General features: G+C 39.7%; 1 protein-coding gene across 2 annotated transcripts in view; it reads right to left on the minus strand.

Moving 5' to 3' along the window:
* The window catches only part of HSPA12A (heat shock protein family A (Hsp70) member 12A), a 52,869-nt gene that overhangs the window by 13,133 nt on the left and 25,183 nt on the right, over positions 1-14,553 (minus strand). The gene's annotated exons all lie outside the window — the stretch shown is intronic.

Here is a 14,553-nt window from a genome sequence, read left to right on the forward strand (position 1 = left end):
CTATTTCAAAATCCATTGCTTTAAAGTACATTCACTTTTATAACACCTTCAAAATGTTCAGTATATTCTGAGTACATTCTGAGACAAAGGAGACAAAATACAACAGGAAAGGTTCCCTAAAATGTAATGAGAACAAGCCTAAAAATAATACCACATTATAAAATCAGCATTTGCCATTCTACCTATTTTCTTATTGGATTTTTAGCCTTCAGACACAGATATTTTCAAAAAGCCACAAGTTCTTATGTAATTACATCACTCTCAGAACTGGGCTTAAAGAAAAATAATCAAAAAAGAGCTCACAAAACTCTGTTTTAATTTCTTTTCCCTGGTACTTCTGCCATTCTATTTTAACAGAATGATATTCTATTAAAATAGACATCTTTCAACTCTTTCTGTCAACTTTTGGGTTACTTGCTATTACTTTTTAGTTAAGTGCCTGAGTACTAAAGCTTGCTGGCAAACAAAACAAAATGAACATTTTTCTGCTTCCACAGTCAGTCCTCCAGCCTTCAACTCATACACACACTGTGGTGTCTCCAGAGCATCCCCAAAAGAAGGCAGACTCTCATGGAAAGTCTGCAGACCTGGACTGGAATTTATCTTCTTTCATACAGCTACATGGTGGGAATTACTTGCTAATCGATACCTGCAGCCAAAAACTCAAAGTAAAGTTGGTTTAAAAAGTAATACCAGGATAAGACTTGGAGACATGAAACTGTCCTTCATATTTGCTGGCTCATTTTACCCTCTCCATCCTAGTAAGTAAAATAAACAGGTTCTTAAAGAAGCATCTTCTTCACTGTTGGTAACAAAAAAAAAAAGCAAAACAACAACAAAGAAGTTCTAAAATAAGAATGAGTTAAGAGTTAAACTCTTAAATCATGGTTGCTCATTATTTTACAAGCACACCATGACTGGGATTATGGTCACTTTACAGCCTTTATTGCTGTTGGGCAAACCTTTCTGCTTCAGTTACATCCACTGGACTAAACAGCATGATCCAAAATTAGCAGAACTGTGTGGGAAGGAAAATATTGTGCAAATACTACAGAATTTAAAACCTTGCCAGCTCTGTGACAACATATATTGAAAAAATACTACATTGAAACAAATGTTCGCAACCGAACTTTCAAATTTTGGAAAATACAGATTTACAGCAGCCAGAATAACCCCAAAATGTACAAAAAGAGTATCAATTAAGCACAGACTCTCCTGCCATCACAGCACTCGTATGTGAGCACGTTGGCAGATGCAGGCTTAGGTAAAGCCCTGGAGCTGTACTGGGGATGAAGATGTGCCTTAGGATAAACCCACTCCCTCCTGTGACCCATCTGGATGTAGTAGGCACAGGCTGGGCTGGTTTCATGCCAGCTCACTTCAACATCACTTATGTCCAGCTGAGCTTTTCCACACAGGAAGCTTTGGCTTGTTGCATTGCAAAGAGCAACATTCCAGATATGAATAAATGCTCGGGTCCCTGACATACAGATTTATCTGATCTGCTTAAGAATTCCAAAAATGTATGGTCTCTGCACACAAACTGTCTTTGCCTTTGGAGAGTTTTGCCAAAAGCCTAATCTGGATCTTGCTGCAATTCTAAGGGCACCATTTCCTGCTCTATCCAATAAGGGCCTGGAGAACAAATAGCTCTTGACTACCCTGCTTTAGTTTTCACTTAATCCATTATCGTGTTGTGTGAGAGCTCTGAATCTGAGCAGAAAGAGGGTTTTTTTCAATACCTAGCAATGTGGATGGACCCCAGAGTGCTCAGTCTGCTCCTCGTACTGGGCGTGCGTCAGCAGCACAGACAATTCTTAGTCTCAGGCTAACCTACGCACTAAAGACAAAATTGTATTTTAGGGGAAAAATAGTTTGTTGCTAAGGATATTAAAATCCAAAGGCTACAACGTAAAGCATTTGCAGAGGTGACAAGAACTGAGTTGCACACTCTGCTATTTCCTCACTGGAGGTGGTGGTGGGGAGTAGATTGTATTAATTGCCAAATCATCTGTTCTAGGGGGAATTTTAGTACAAACTCCCAAGGCTGGTTCTGCTAAAAGCAAACAGTAAACCATTAACAATAACATTTGCTTCCTCCCCTCCTCCAGCAGCAGCCTGTACCATGAACTTTTCACATTGCAGTCAGGAGAGGAAGGCAGTGACCTGCAGCAGAGGGACTCGGATCTGTGTTCTCAGACCCTCCAAGCACAGCAGATGCTATTCTTGCTCCTTTTTCTCTCTAGCTATGATTTTAACATACCCAAAATATCTCCTGAGGAAAACATCCAACAGAAATGACAGTTTTTAACAGTTCAAAGCACAGCTGAGCCTAACAGAACCTCATGAAGAAAATGCTGAGGTTTTTAGTTTAAAAGCTTTTCTTACAGAGTTTGAAGGCCCAGCTACGATGAAGAATGTGTTGTTTCACATCATAAAAAAACCATACAGAGAATCTTTTACACTGAAAGGTACAAGGCATCCAACACATATTTTTATATGCAGACACACATATGTACATATATACACACATACATATTTATAGATAAAAATATGTGTATGTAACAACAATATTTCATAGCTGGTATATATAGTATTTCTACTTAGATCATGAAAGAGATCACATTACATATATATCTGTACATCTATACACAGCACAGAGAAAATGAGGGAAGGGGAGATGATAAAGAAACATGAGCACATAAATACTGCTGGAGAGGAAGGGAGCAATGAGGTTGTTTTAATACAAGCTCCAAGAGGAAGATTTAGGCAGTACATCTGTCCCATCATTATGGCCAAGGGACAGATGGGAGAAAAATATTGAGCATGCAGAGAAAGAGGAGTGGAAACAGCAGGCAGTCAACATGAAGAAACAGTGATGCATTTGTTAAAATTATTAATTGCAGGCATTTGGGAATTTTCTGTATTTTACACTTTCTGCTTTCTGTCTGCCTCACTTTGTGTTCTTGCCCACTGCTGCCCAAGTACCACTGTAATAAAAACCAGGGCTCACAAGTTAACAGGCTTGAGTAGGACAGGTCTAAACAATGTCTCAATAGTCAACATTCCAGAGATCATTCTGGCACTGGGACAGACACACCAACTTGCTTTTAGCCAGGGAAGCTTATAGCAGACTTTAGAACAGAGCAGTGTCTTGACTCCAGCCTGCTAAGGAGATTTCCTTGCTCCCATAACACTCATCAGCAGTCATCACTTATGGAGTATGAAGGAAGCAGACAGCAGTTTCCCCAAGAACACTAAAGTGGAAAACTCATTGTGGGATTACAAAAATTCTTTGAGCACAAAAAACTTCTTAAATTAATTTGCAAGACATTGCTGCATTTATACACCTGGAAGAAGCAAAGAACACCATCAAAAGAACTGTTCCAAAATTCAACTTTGCTCATCTGCTTGAGGACTAGGATTTCATCTTTTGACAGGAGAACTCCCAGACCTCACTTCCTCCAGTAGCACAGGTCTGTGTGCTGGTGCCAGTGCATTGCTGTTCATTTGCCAAGATGCATCATCAGCAGCAAACTTCAAAGTGCTTCAAAGTCTCATGTACTGGAGCATAAATAACTTCACCATCCAGATGCAGGTCAATTCTCACCCTGGCCACCAGCTCTGCTTTTATAGCCAGAGAGGTGTCACCAGGAGAGAGCCATAGCTGACCATAACATATTCCTGACTCCCTGAACAGCTGACAAGTGTTAGACTAATTCACCACAGGCAAATATTGAGGTCTGGACTGCAGCTCAGTACAGGAGTCTGAGCACTTCAGAGAACTGTTTTCACTCACTCCACATGCAGAATCACTATTAGTACAGATTAAAAGATGCTGCTTTTAAAACCCAGCCTCACATGCCACAACACATAGAAAAAATAAAATAAATCACTTTCAGTAATAAAATAAATGCACATTTATTTTTTAAATATTGTAATGTATATGACATTAAAGACAGCATTACAATAGAATAATCCATGCAGTCACTCTTTTTAAGGTAGGTCTAGATGAAAATGTCTTGTCTCTGAATGCTGCTGTAATTATAAGTATCAACATTTAGCTGCAGTTTTCCACAGCCAGACAAAACACCAGTGTGTTCTTTATTACTACACCACAGTGACCTCAAAAGAAGTACAATGTTAGGAAACACACCATCATTGACAAGTTACCTGTTTCCTATTTCCCATTGCAAATTATTGAAAGCAACAGGTAAAGTTCCAATTTTTGTTTTTTCAGAAAGATACCTCAGATATATTTTTAAAGGGAAAAAAAAAACCCCACACCTGACCACTGATTTGTAACACAAGAAACATGTCTTACACCGAGTGTACCTGTTCTTTTGAGTTATAAAACTTATTAAAATAACTGATTGGATGCACCCTACTTTTTTCTGCTTTGATATATTTTATAGGTCTGTTTTTATATAGGTATCTGTTATATCTAAGACCTAATTCAGTACTGCTGCAGGACTGTAGGCACTGCATTCACAATTAATAATGCATTTCCAGAGACAAAAATGTAGCATAAATAAAATAAACAGACAAACACATGAGGAAGAGCCACCCTCATTACACAGCTGGAAAAACAAGGCACAGAGACTAAAAGGCTTTCCCTAAGGTTGCACAGGAGCCCACAACAAAGTGGGAATGAATTCCCTCCACAGAACTCCAGTTCAGTGTCACAGCCAAATGCTACTCTTCCCCAAGCAGCAAGGTCCCAGTTCCACCTGTGGCACATGGAGCACATGCAGAAGCTGCAGGAGCAGCTTCATCACAGCTCCACCACAGCCCTGCTCCCCATTCTTCTCTCCCAGTTTGTCACCTCCAGCAACTGCACTACTTTAATCACTTCAGAAGTGACTGTCTGCAGACCAGACAAATACAATGATCCATTCTACAGGTTGGTAGGAAAAACCTTTAGCTTACCACTAAAGCCCCATTTGTAAGCACCAGATACAAAATTTAGAAGTTGGATCCCATGAAACAGCTCAGTAAAGACGATGGGGCTCATGAGGAAATGAAGCTCTGCAGGGCATCATTCAACCAAAATAAGAGAAGCTGAGAATTAACACCAACATTTTTCTATTTTCCAAGATACTTATTATAATTAGGAACAAGAGGAAAGGCATGATTGCAAGTTAAGCACTGTGCAGACTGCATGAAGTAAGTATTGTGAGGCTGAATCAAGGCAAGACAAAAAAGCGGCTGGAAATTAAGTGGCTTGTGAAACTTCCACTGTTTAAACTAATCAGTTCATTGTGTTAAGGGATTCATGGTAACACCATCCACTTAGTGCCTTGGTAAGTGAGCTCCTCTAATCCTCCTCCTCTTTCACTAGCTAGCACTTTCTCCAGTCCTATGGCATCAGCCTGGGATGTCACAAATAAACGACTGAGATCTAATTACGGAGGCAGAGCGTGCCAGGAAAGAGGATGAGCAACATGGGAAAAGACTCCCAGCATTATCCCAAAGAGGCACTCGAGGAGAAGCAGGGTTGGCAGGGAGTGGGGTGAGTGGGTACCACAAAGCTGCAGAAAAAGTACAGTGCATGCACTTTTGCTGGATCTTCAGCCTGGAGAAGCCTTCAAAAACGATGTTTGAAAATCACTACACCATCACATACCCTGATGCTTTGCCCTTAGACTTCAGAGTGATGAAGAGTGCTGCAGTACAGGAAATATGGTGGGTAAATAAAATAGACTGAGGTCAGGCAGCCCAGTTAGCTCTGCTCACTTTTCTCTTCAAAGACAGATTCTTAAAATTACTCAACAACCACAAAATAAACAGGATTTTTAAAGATTCCTCTCAGTGACCACAGGAGAGAGGCTGGGTTTGCCAAAGGCAGGAGGAAGAGCTGCTGGGTGCCTCCCTCCTCTCAAAATTATATACTCTGGATATAAGAGCATAGATGAAAACTGAGTATTGACATTTTACTAAAAATCCAATCAACACAAGGTTTGGGTGGTGGTTGATCCTGCAATGATCTGACAACTAGAGTGTCATAGAGACACTTTTTGCTTTACATAACCAAGAGCATTTTGCTTTCTCTTAACATTTGCTACACATACATGCATAAACAAAACAGATATACATGAATGCATACATTTTCACACTATTAGGTTTGTGGCATAGGCTGTCCTTCATCCTAGCCTGATCAGGTGTCACTGATACTTTGCATTTCACAAATGAGAACATTGTGGATAATTATCACAGCTGCAGAATTCTTTCAGTGTCAGCTCCCCCATCTGCTTAGCACAGGGACAGGACAAAGATATTCGTCTCTCTGGGAGAAAACTGCTTGAGAAAGCATAAAGGACATCTCAGGCTATGGTAAAATAGTAGTAACTTCATTTTGCAGACAAGGGGTATACAAGCTATTGAAGATGAAAAAGCCACTAATGGAGGAGCACAAGCTGGAGGCTGAGACCCCTGTAATAGTTCTCATTTACGCATTTTGCACAAACATAAATGATGAAATTATACAAAAGGCATAAAAGGATGAAATCCAAAATAAAAATCAGCTTTTGAACATTCCTTACGATTTTGGATTTATCTTGAGAGGGCTCTTTTGGGGTGTCAGACATTTTCCCTTCTGCCATGAGGAAGTAGATACTGTCACTATATATTTATACTCTACTTCCCTGCTTTTAAAATACCAGGGCGTAGGCTTGGCAGTGCTTTCTGAATTCCCAGGGCTTGCCCATACCAGAAGCCTGTATAAATGAACTTAACCCACTGAAAATTCACAACCTTCCCACATTTTTCACCTGGGCTGAACCTGCTGCTGCTCCCACTTCAAACAGGGAACTCACAAGCTGTGAGCTCCTGTGAAAGGGGTTTTTGGGTGAAATCCTCTCATCTGCAGCCAGTCAGGATAGAATAAGGTACCTCACATTTGCACCTGAACTGCTGGTTTAGTGAACTTCACTAGACAACACAGAAATTAATTCCAGTTAACAGTTATGCCACTCCTCCTTTAATAGTCATGCATGACCATGTATGCTGAAGGACCAAGAGGTTTAGAATAGCATTTTACTTACAGTTAAAATAAGTTTTATGGTGGAAGAAACTCTTATGGGCCAAGAAGCAGTTGAACAGCTGCCTGCAGCTCCCTGAAGGGTAGGTCCAAAGACAGCAGGACACAATTTTTCCCAGTTGCCAGGAGATAGAAGGCAGGACAAAAGCCTCATACTGCAGCTTGTGGGGTCTAAACTGGGTACTAAACCTCTTTTATACTAAGATGGTGATGCAGCACGTGAACAGCTACTCAGAAACACATCTCTGTCCTTGGAGAGTTTTAAAACTTGACTCAGTAAAGCCACTGCTGGCACAGTGTTGGCAATAACCCTGCCTCAACTGGAAGGTCGGGCTAGATGATCTCAACATTCCCAATTAATGCCTCCGTGACTCTAAAATGCTGCAGGTATTCCACACTGAGAAAGGCCAGAACTGCAGGAAGGAATCCTTTCCAAAGGCTAAGGACTTACACACTTTTTCTCTCCTTGTCTTTGTGACTCTTGTGTCAAATCCTTGAGTGTATCAGTGAGAGGGAGCCCATCCTGTCTGACAGGGTGACAGCAGTACCAGCCTCACTGCTACAAACCTGCAGTTATTCAGGTCCTCACAGGTTTCTGTATGGATTGTAATTAGAACTTTTGTTCAGGTATCTTGGAATCAAAAGGAAACATTTGTCACAGCACATTTTTTTAATATATATTTTAAAGCTAAAAATATATAGAGCACAACAGCCTCAAGCAGTCCTGTAATCCAAAACATCAGCCATGAGTCACATTAAAAAGTGATGCAACATATGGAAAGCAATTGGTTCAATGCATCAGGGATGCACAAGTTGAGTTTACAACACTAATGCAATCTGCACTCAAAAAAGATTATCTGCCTCAGTCCAGTGTCTTGTCAGAGAAGGAAATTCAGCTCCTAATTAATTCATTCATTGGCTGTAGGGGTAAAAATGGTCTTTATGCTTAAAAAAACCATGAGGATACAAATAGCAGACATGGACTTGAAACCTAACTTTTGCATTCAGTTCTGCTACATGCTTCCTATACAACATTTTGCAAATCACTGAGAAAGAATTTTGTGAAACAACCCACTAAGGAAGAAGCATCAACTTCTGAGTACTCAAACCAATACTCAGGTTTTCAGTGGAGCTGTTGCTGAAGTTTGCTGGAAGGAGGGTGCTCAGGCTCTGAACAGTCACCCTGGCTGGCTGTGCATGCACACACCTGGTCATGCTGCTTAGCAAGTTACTCTGGGCCAAAGCAGAATCCATTTGATATTTCACTTCTGTTTATTAACCTGTCAGTGAAGCTATTCCTGAGGTAAGAAATAACATGGAACATTTCTCCCTCTTAATGGCTGCCTAGAAACTATGGCATTATCTCATTCTGAAAAGCAAGAAAACAAATGGGGCACCTGGAACCATAATGAAGCGTGGCTTTTATTTTCAGCACACTTAAAATAATGAATGTGTGGAGCTGCACTGGCTCCAGCCAGAATTGCTGCCTTTGTGTGGCCACTGATTAGATGAACCAGTTTGTTACAGACAGCTAGGCTGTCTGATTGAGATAAATGCCTTTGCTAAGCACAGTCAGACTGCCTCAATTTATTTTTCTGGTGTTGCTACCCAGCTAAAAGTACAAATTGCTTTACCTGAACGTTTCTATATTTAATATTTTATACATTACTTTCATTATCTACTTTTATATATATTTTATATAGTATATATATTATATACTTTTATTTTCAACCTGAGCTTGGAATTATTTGGGACTGTGTAGACTGTTTGACTCTCTTAATAAAATTTATACTTACCAGGTCTTTTGGATTTTGTACTACAATTTCCCCTTTTTTAATTTATAAAATCTTTTTTTTTTTCTTTTAGGAAGGGAGGTGGAACATAAGGCAGGAAATATCTGAATTATGATCACTGGCTAACAATCATGAAGCAGAACTTTAGTTCACAATTCATGGAGAAGGTTCTGCAGTTTACCTGTGCCTATTTGACAAAAAGTTTTTATTAACTGCTCATAAGAAAGATAATTTCTCGCTTCTCGCCTTGCAGGCAAGGCAGAAGCTTTCTGGGTCATCAACAGAGAGAAAAGGATTTATTGTATTTGTGAGACATGAAAGAAAACCAGTAATTGCAGCAGACCTTACTTAGGACATTAGATCCAGTCTATCACATTTTGGTCTCAGATGTAATCCCAGACACAATTTTCCAAGAAGAAGAATCTTGGATCATTTATTAGGTAAGGAACAACCACAAGAGACTGAAATCACCGACATTTTTCTTCGAACCAATTGTTTGTTTTGTTGCGCCTCTGCCCTCTCATTCCTCAAAAACTATCTCAGATATTGGGACCACAAATAAATCCAAATTAGCATTACTAAAGCTGAGTCACATCTTGCTGAATGATAACAAGTAGAAGGCATGTTTTTTGAAAAGTTGAAGATAAATGGGACCACAGTGGCATTTGGTCCATATTTCCCCAGGGTGATTTTGCTGCAGTTCCTTCCCAAGGGACTCTTGTCACAGATCACATTTGGGCAGTAACTGAAAGCTCAGCTCCAAGTGGCATTACCAGGAATTTTTTGCTGCATTACATTATATCCCCCAAGGTGCAGGAGAACATTACTTGCAAGTTTGATGGGTAGCGTGCATTAGGAAAATGAAGCCATTAAATTCTCATAAGCTTTTCAATTTTTCATGTTATAATACTCCAGAAATGCTTTTTGTACCCGGGGCATGCACCAGTTACCACAACAGCAAAACCTGACTCTTCCCATTTAATTCTCTTCCTCATGTCTCAGGCTCTCCCCTTTATTTAGAAACATCCTCATTGTGGGTCCTTATGGCTCAGGCTGATTTTACTAAAAGGACAGAAGTGGCCCTGACTGAGAAGGACTTGCACCAAGAAAGACTTGCTGTCTTCTCTAAGCTGCATCTTGTTCTGTACCTTGGGCTTCCTCATTTTGCCTCAATATTTTTCACTACAGTTCCAATTTCAGCTCATGTTTCTTTTCTCTGTAACTGAATATTGGCCTCTAAGATGTCTTTTAGACCAATCTATTGACCTTTTCTATGAATTTATTACAATCAAACCCATTAGTTTTAGACCCTGTCCACACTGAGTTACATTTGTGGATTTCTATCACTCCCTAACAATTGTAGTCTACAGCTTTTCAGACCATCATTTCCTTTTTGGGCTGGTAAATGCCATCCACCAGAGTCCTTCCACCAGGCAGAATGAAGATTCTATTTTTTGGCTATTTCGGTTGCCTTCAGGCAATTTCTAAGGACCTGAGAAATGTGTTTCCAAACTTTGTAACACAGGCACCGATTCACTCTTACACAGAATGCTATGAAAACCTCTTGTTTTACTTGTTTAGCAAAAGAAAAAATTCCAAATGCTCCAACTTGTGCCACAGAATTGAACAAACAGAAACGCAAAACTGGATTAGCAGATACCTCTGCCTTCATGTGAACCTGGCTGAGGAACTCAAATGTGTGAGCAGAGATCAATTAGTACACATTTTCTACTCCGTAATCTTCACCCCTCAATTAGTTATAATTTCCTAATTAATTAAATTAATTAAACATAGCTATAAGATGCAGAATCCTCCCCAACATCACCCGATAAACAATTTAATCCTCATAATTGAAAAGATCTTAATATCACAAAAGTGAAATCAGAGACTCAACAGACCCCCACAAGCTGCAAGTGATCAGGATGGATGATGTATTAACACACTTCTGCCTCACTAACAAGTAGTTTCAGAAAAATAACCAGCTTCCCAGTGCTGCTTACACCTTCTTAGGCAGTTTATAGCAGAAGCCAGTCATGCTGTCCCTACACAAATAAATTTAAGTTGCATGTGTTTTATGTACAGAAGAACAGACTTAGGAGGGAGTAAGAGTAGCTTCACAAATTTCAATCTGCTTAAGACTCCCAAGCCCCCTTTTAAAAATCAAATATACTTCATGTCATGTTTTTATTAGCAAGGAATTTCTTACGCTGTCACATTATTCTTTCACCAAGTTTGTTTATTTTTCTCTGAAGGTTTCTCCAGAGTAAAGCAGTATTGATCAATGTAATGTCATTGACCTCAGAACACAACATGTTAAATAATTCTTACTGTGCACATTCCATGACCAAACTGATGTGAAAACAATAATAAATGTTCAGAATAGGAGCTGATTAAATAAAGCCTCTGGAATTTCAGGCTCACACGCTTTAGTCCTATAACCTAGACTGCTTCTTTTTTTGTTTATATGAGCTTACCATGCAAATGATTTTATTTGCAATTTGTAATTGAAAAATAAATCTACTTCAGAGCTGTAGAACTCAGTTTCAAAACTCAAGAGTTCATATTATAAAGAAAAGAACCCTCAGTATCTCAGACTAGACCAACTGATTGAAGTTTGCAAGCCCAGAGACTATTTTGGGCAACTTTACAAAAATGCACCAGCCTTCTCTCTCTCCTTTGCCCTGCCCTGAGTGTATTTGTTATGCCATGTTTTACTTTCTTATCTTACACCTTCTGCATTAATATATTCCTGTCACACTCCAAACTATTCTTTAAGATTTTATTCCCATTAGCATGTCCAAGGAATTCCAGCCTGCAGATTCTGCTCCGCACTTACTGCACCCAAAGAATGTGGAGCAGAAAAACTGGGACATAGAAACAAGAGAAGCTGATGCTATTTATGATGCCTTGTATTTTACTGGTGGGGAAAATGGCAAATATGACTATAAACACTAAAAGTCATTACTAAGGATGTAGTGAACACTGATGCAGTGCACACTAATCCCAGCAGACATGTTTTGGGAAAGGAAACTTAAAGCTAAGTGAGTCCTACAGAGCTGACACTCTGCTCTTGCCACAGATCTCTCTCCAGTTCTGACCAGACCTCAGCAAGTGTCCCAGAGCTTTAGACCCATCTCTGGACACATGGGAATTAAGCATAAGCGACAGGAAAAAGCATCTGTGAGCTGTTATTCAAGAATAAAGTCATTTTGATTCAGCAAAATAATCTGTAAAGACATGCAACTCTCTACAACCTGCCAGACAGTCCCTCAGAAGGCCCCAGAGATAATAAATGAATATTTGCTTCAAAGAGGTAATAACTCAGCTATAATAATTGTTAAGGATACAAAAATCACCAAAGATGAATACAGATAGGGCAGGCAGAGTAACAGCAAGAAGCAATGAGGAATAGTTTCCTATGTAAGCAGGTTAATCACAGTCAAGTTTTTGTAGGCATGAAAAACCCCAGCATTTTATAAAGGGTTTCTGAAGAGGAAAATAAGTAAGCAATACAGATGTTCATGCAACTTATGTCTGAGATGACATGGATGGACTCAAATGGGGGCTGATTCCCTGTCAAATGCGAGGCTACAAAACTCTTCAGTGGCAATATTCTGAAGAGAAACAAACCAGGCCAGACTACAGCTGCTGAAGCCAAGGAAATGATGTTGCAGTAACCAAGATGCAAAATCACTGACAGCTTGGATGAAAGCTCAGCAGTGTGCAAAGACAGGAAAAGCTGTCATGCAGGCAGAATTAGCAGGATTTTGATAGGCTGGATGGAAAGAGAGAGGAAGAACTGTGAGTTGAAGGGAACGCTCAGATTACTCATTCACTGAGAAAGCAGCACAGCAGCTGGAAGGGGACAATGCAGGAGCCCTTGGGCAGATGAGGAGTTCCAGGTTAGCAATGTTTTGTTTAAGGCAAGGCAGAGATGAGGGGGCATCAGAGGTGCACTGATATCATAGGTTGGTCAAAAGCTGATGGATGTTGAGCACAGAAGCAGATTTCCAACACTCCTTACTTTACTTCATTAATTCCATTAGCTTTGCCTAGACAACTGCTTAACCATTCCAGAAAAGCTGGGCTTTACACTGTGAACCAGTGACAGTGAAGCTGTTTTAGTACTTTAGCTCTCTTGCAGCTACCTCATTTGACATGGATTGCTCAGCAGATTTCCACAGCTCATTAATATTTTCTGCAAGTTAACTCTCAGTTCAGACTGGTGGTTGTACTTCAGTGTGTCTTCAGTTAAAAGGTTTCTACCGCTGCCTTTTCACACTTTTCTCTACATGATGCCCCTCATTTTCAAGATGCTTCCATCTTCCAATAGCTAACAAGAGCTGCAACTTCTGATCCATCCACGAGGAATATTTGGATCCAGCAATAGGAATCTGAAAGACTGAATAGCAATTCAGAATTCTGTTTTCTGCACTGCTTTGAAAAAAATCAGCCATGTGTCAAGTTAACATGAATTATTTCCCTAAACTCAAGTTCTCCTGCAGTGGATCACACACCCCGAGTTAAAAGCCTTGTCAGTCCTTGCTGTTTGCCAAGCTTGCCCATAGAAGTACACAACCACAGACACAACCACAGACACAGACACTAATTAACAACATTCCATTGTGCCACAAATGAGAAATGCCAAGAGATCTACCTGGACCCTGCCCTGCTCCTTACACAGCTCCCACTTCACGAGCACACATGCACACGGACAGCAGGCAGACAACAATATACAGAGATAATGAATGGGTCTCTAGTGTTTCAGATTTACCTACAACCGTGTCCTTCCATCAGAACTTTAAGAGTGTTTTGCTTCTGGCACTAGCATTAGCAATCCCACAATACAGACTGTTAAGAAAAACGTTGCTCAACATTAGAGATAGTTAGAAACAGAGTTAGAAAAATCTGGGTGCTTCCCAGGAGCACTCTGCAAATTAGTCATGAACTAGAAGATATTTTACAAACTGTGCATTGCTCAGCTGCTGCCAATGGATTACGCAAGTCTGACCAAAAATTAAAAAAAAAAAAGAAAAAGCTAAAAATTAATATCCTGATGAAAAGAAGAATGTGTACATCTCATGTATTAGAGACACAAACTGAATCTGAAATAAAGGACATGCATATGGAAAGTGCACATATCTGAAGGGCAGCTGGGGGAAAAGAGTTAAATGCAGATAAACCTCTTACTGGCGAAAATAACATTTGAATTTATTTTATATCCAGACTATCCGGTTCACAGTCCTTTCACTCCTACTGTGGGAAAATGGGAACTGGAAAAAAAGTCCCACCAAGCAGGCTCTTTTCTTTCCCTCCTTTTTTCCGTTTTTTTTTTAAAAAACTTTAAAAGTCTGTGATGACCTAAAGAAAGTAACAAAACAAAACTGTGTCCAGTATTTTAAACTCAACTTTCCCTAGGGTCTCAAAACTCCATCTGTTCCATGTGCATTGAATTCAGCAGGAATACATTGTCCAAGATGACTAAAATATCAGAGTCTGCAGTGAGGGACACCAATATATAAAAGTAAATAGTAAGAAAAAGGCATTTATTTAAGAGGTGAATACATATACAGCTTACTGCTTGGTAGAGTTAACTCCCCTTTCAACATTTCTAGACTGCATTTATACAATTCATACTAATTTTCCCCAAATACATTTTATCATTTAGCTTATAAACTAGGGCTTTAAAGGGGTATTTCTACATTCAGCCTGTAATATTAC

Source organism: Poecile atricapillus, chromosome 6 (assembly GCF_030490865.1).
Source record: "Poecile atricapillus isolate bPoeAtr1 chromosome 6, bPoeAtr1.hap1, whole genome shotgun sequence".
Taxonomy (NCBI): Eukaryota; Metazoa; Chordata; class Aves; order Passeriformes; family Paridae; genus Poecile; species Poecile atricapillus.